Genomic DNA, 5294 nt, shown 5'->3' with positions numbered 1-5294 from the left:
TTGTATATAAATGTGCACAACTTGTTAAATATGAAGGCATTTTTTGATTTAGAAGTATGAGAACTGTCCAAGAGGTCAACACAAGGTCTGGTGCATATGTTCACTCTGTGTTAAAGGAGAGGATGCTCACACAAGACCTGGGGAAGGAATGCGGGAGAGATCAACAATAAATATTCAAAGGGTGTTCTGGAGAAAGAGAAAATCATGTAGGATGATTCAAAATCTTTACTCACATTTAAAGATACTTGCTGAACTCGTCTGTCAAGCAGGCTGTCTAAATGTCCTTGTCATAATTCCAGCCTGGAGGTTGGAATATTGCCCACAGGGCATGTGTTTACACCTCTTACCTCTCCCCAGGCTCTTACACAAGTGAGTTATGTAAAGATTTAAGAAAAAGTCTGTTTATACTCCTTTTCACACCATTCTTTTTCACAACTAAGAATATTTTGTTACACAAGACAGAGTTACAGAGCTGAGTGATAGCAGGATGAGGAAGGTAACAGCAAAATATGGGTAGTTGAGAATGGTTCAGCAGAGATCCAAAGTAAGTGCAGGCAATGAAGAGACAGTATGTCAGAAGGCTGCCAAAAATGGCAGAATCTTACTGAAGAAAGGTCTGTCTCACACAATCTGCCTTGGGGACATGTCAAGCAGCAAAAGGAATGTGAAGGAAAGGGCAGTGTGAGAAGTTCACATGGCTTCTTCAGATCTAAAGTAGAATAGTGTTCCCTGAGAGATAAATGCATTATTCAGAAGCCATTTCAGGTCTTGACCAAGGCTGGACTTGAAGATGTATACAGAAGGTTGCATACAGAAGAGACCATTTCATTGTTAATTGCTTGCATTTGCAGAATACGTTAATGGCAGCTCCGGAGGTTTTTCAGCATTGCTAATTTCAGTGGCATTTTTTGAAAAGGAGATGTGGGAGTTAGCATTTATCTCAGCATTTTTTGTGGAAGTATGGAAAGATGTTGAACAAAAAGGAAAAAAAAACACTTTTGCTGCCCTTCATGTAGAGGAGGGAAAAGAAAACTGAAATTTGAGACTGAATCAGAAAATACCAATGCATTATGCTATCACTTCTTTTTTGTTTTCAAACCAAAAATAAACTGAGATGCAGGCCCTGAGATGCAATTGAAATAGAAAAATATTGTAGCTTGCAATGGTAAGCTTAATGGTAGAGAATAGGATCTATACAGTGAAGATATAAAGCAGATGGTGTGGACACCAACATTTAGTATTGTTAGTTTTTTAATACACATGTTAAGAAAATAATAGCTGAGTGGTAGGACTTGTATACAGTATAAAGAATAATATTTTGTGCACTGTGTAAAATCCATGATGTTGTAAGTGTAGTTCCGTCTTATGAACTCTACAACTCTTGTGTCTTCTGGATATTTCTCAAGTTTTCTTCAGCTTGTTTACTGAATTTTCAATCTGCTTGTTCAGGAGATTCTTAAACCAAAGAAAGCAGATTAAAAATTCTGTAAACAAATTGAAGAAAATGCAAGATAAAGGCTAGTGTGTTCAAAAAGAAAGAAGAGCTGCAAATATCTTGGCAAGGAATTAACTCTTCATAATATATGCACATATGCTATATGCATGTGTGCTTTTATCATGTGCATTAAGCAGATTTTATACACAGTGGCAGGTGTGGTTTGTCCTACATACCATGCATAGCAGTGCATCAGCCACTCACTGTTTCCCATTTAATTAAATAGGAAAGCCACAAGCAAACTGCTGACGAAGACACAATATCACAGAGAGGCTCAGTGGCTGCGACTGTATTTAATTAATTTAAATATAATACAACTAGCTGAGGAGAGCTAGTATTAAAAAAAAATAAGTATTTTTTAATCCATTTATTTTCATATATGTACAAATGTAATAGCATCCTCCTAAAAACAGATTAAGAAACTACAAATAGTGTTAGAGAAATACATTTTAAATGTTCTTTTACTGTTATTTTAGAAGGTTCATTCCAATGAAATTGGCTTTTTTTAGCTCTTAAGGAATAAAAAGCTCCCTCATGCACCACTTTTAATTCTCTCTTCATCTGTAAAAACAAGCCAAGAAGTGGTTTAATTTACTGTTGATCGCTGGGGAGAGAAAAAAGGAATACAAAATTTAAGTGACATTCATGCACAAAGTTAATAGCTTTTATCACTTTCAGAATGCAAGTGTAGAGGAAGTATTGCTTCATATAATATACAACCTGCTTTCAGCTTTATTGTCTTTAGTAGTTAAGGCACTGTGTTGCAAATATGCATGGACTTAAGACATACAGTTGTCTTACCAAAGCAATAGCAGCAGGTCTAATAGTGTATTGCATTTTACAATTATCACAGATTTATTTAGTGTTTTGCACTCATAGATTTCAAATTCCTTACACAGCAACTTATTTAACACCATAATAGCCAGCAAGGGCAAAATGCAGAAAGGTTGGGAGTGAGGTTAAGAGTCTTAGACACCAGAAGTCTCACAGAGGGTGAGGTACAAATCTCCAGAGTCCTAGTCTAGTGCTCCTACTTACACAGTATTTCCTTCAAGAAGAAAAGAAAAAGGAAAAAACAGAAGCAAGCTGAAGTAACAACTCACTAAGTGTCATGAAATAAAATCTTCACATTTCTATCACAATCTGACTAACAACAATTCAAAAAAGAGTAATTTTTTGTACATTTCAATTCATGGGCAATTACTTGTTAGACTTCATGAACAGTAGTAATAAAAACACCTAATCCAAAGTGCAAAAAGTTGCACAGGTGAAAGCCCCACACTAGAGTACCTTTTATCTCTGCAATAATCTTTTTTGCAAGTTAAGAGGACTTCAAATCCTTCTGATGAATTGGTCAGGAGTTTGCTCTTGGGCAATTCTAGATAGGAGATAAGGAAAAAGTGACTCATAAAATCTAACTCTAATATGTTACTTATAATGGGTCTCAGTAAAACAAAATATTTAATTTTTGATCTACCATAGAAATTCAGTCTAGCAAAGTCTGTTCAGTCACTCAGCTGATCAATGTCTGATCTTTAAATTTCTTATCTGGAATAACATGACATAAAAGAATAACGGCTGTGACAACCATTATTATTTTTTTTAAACGTCGTGTCGTATTTTTCTTACTTGTGCAGTAACTTCTCATATTCATATATTTTACCTGGAAAGTGAACTATCTAGTATCTGCCAGTATAAATTTTATATATTTATTCATAGCTACTCCTGCATATGTTACTATTTTTTCCTTCTGTTGTGCATATCTGGAGGTAGTTTTTGCTTTTAGATTGAACATAGTTTCACTGAGCAGTAAATATAAGTTTCCAGATAATCTTGATTTCAAGGAGGTTTTTCCCCTCATCATCTTCCGAGGACAGAAGATGCAATTAATACAATGGGACTATAGCAGATATCCAGTAATGCTATTACCAACTGGCTAGCTCAGCAGTATGTTTTCAGCATTTTTATGGCACAGCAAACATGGGAGAGATCCCTTTCTGTCAGAACAAATCAGCTGCATAATCCAAAGAATGGCAGTAAGCACACACAAAGCACCAGCAGAGTTAATGCTACTATCAATATGCTTTTCAGTTTTCTCATCAAATTACAGCCTGTTCCTTCCATATATAAAAAATTATTTCCTGTTTCCATTTGTTACTCTAGGTAATAGCAATAATTTTCACACTGATAGCTTCCCCTGTGAAAAAATTATCTCTTAGGAAAGGATGAGTAGTAGGACATCCTCATTAATACCAGCTAAATCAGTTAAAATCCAATGAATACCAAATGTAGTAATGATAACATGTGAATAGTAAATAGAGTTGATTGCTACTTACACCAAATAGTGCTTATTTATATATGTTTTTATAAAACAGCATCATCAGAATATGACCCATAAGAATAAATTTATGCCTTCCAGCCCATCAGCACCATCTACTGAGACTTGGCATAACAACAGTCTTTGGCATGACAAGCACAAGTTTCAGTCATGGGGTTTTTTCTTTACATTTGTCTTTCTTGGGATTTTCTTTTTATTTCCACTTATTGCTCCAGTGTGGCCTATCAAAAATAGGTCTTCATTTCTCATTTCTGAAAAATTTTCTGGAAATATGTCTTCTTCAGAAGAAATTGTCTTGCAGACTTCAACTGGTTGACCTGAATAATTGTAGAATATTTGAAAATGCTTAAGGTCAAAACATATTTTCAGTTTCCCTTGGTTTTACCTATCAGAGTGGTGGTGAATAAGCAAAAGAACAGAAAAAAAAATCAGGAAAAAAAAGAAAGTTTCAAATTCAGCATAAACTAAATCCAAAAATCCCTTCCTGAAAATGGAACTGTAGCCCTCTCGTGTCTGGTCAGTATTGGATTGGAAAGATCTGGCAGAATTCCACAGATTATCAAGCAGATTCTAGACTTTTAATATGATCCTCCCACACAATGCATTCATAATTTTGCTCATAAGGCAGAGAGTTGTCTTTATAGCCTCAATACCACCAGGAAAGAGGTTTAAACCACTTGATAAAGACTAGAGATTTGCTATCTGTTATCATATCTAATTTTAGCTATTTAACTTTCTCTTTTGTCTGCTTCCTTTCTTCCCTTAATTCAAATCCACAAATCTCTCTGCATATTTTTGTTGCACTGTAATGTACTCAATGCCTTAGAAAACCTTCAGCTAATTTTTATCATTCAGTTTATTCAGACTCATTCTGGCACAATACCAATGGCTGCAGTGACTGTTCTGACTCCAGAATCAAGTTTGGGCAAACGAAAAAGAAACAAACTTTCTGATGTGTTTCAATAGGGCCTGCCACATTCTTGGTTACATAGTGCACAGAATTTATGAATTCATGCTAAAGGAAAAGAGCCACTTTGATGAAATTAAAAAAAAAAAAATGAGTTATGAGAAAAAAGGATCTAACTTTTCCTCACAGAAGCTGATTAAATCTTAAATTTTCCCCTTAGTTCACTGCAGAATGAGTAGTCTAGCACAGATGACACTGCTCCCTCGGGCAACCTTGTCAATCAGCTTATTTGTGCCACTTATAAAAGCCTATACATGCTTGCCTTCATGGACGTATTAAGTTTCATATGCTTTATTTTGCACACATTAAATCAGTTAAAACTGGTTTGACATACTCGGTATGTAAGACACACATTTAAAAAAAAAAAGATGTTAAGTAATAAGGGTATAGAAAGAAACGAGGTCCTTGGTATGCTTCATACAACAGAACAGCAACCTTCCAGGAAGAACAGAGTGAAAAATCCCACAGCTGTAAATTGAGCATATTCCTGCCTT

The sequence above is a fragment of the Manacus vitellinus genome, unplaced genomic scaffold (genome assembly GCF_001715985.3).
Source record: "Manacus vitellinus isolate BGI_N305 unplaced genomic scaffold, ASM171598v3 scaffold_0_pilon, whole genome shotgun sequence".
Classification (NCBI taxonomy): Eukaryota; Metazoa; Chordata; class Aves; order Passeriformes; family Pipridae; genus Manacus; species Manacus vitellinus.
This window is presented reverse-complemented; position numbering follows the sequence as displayed.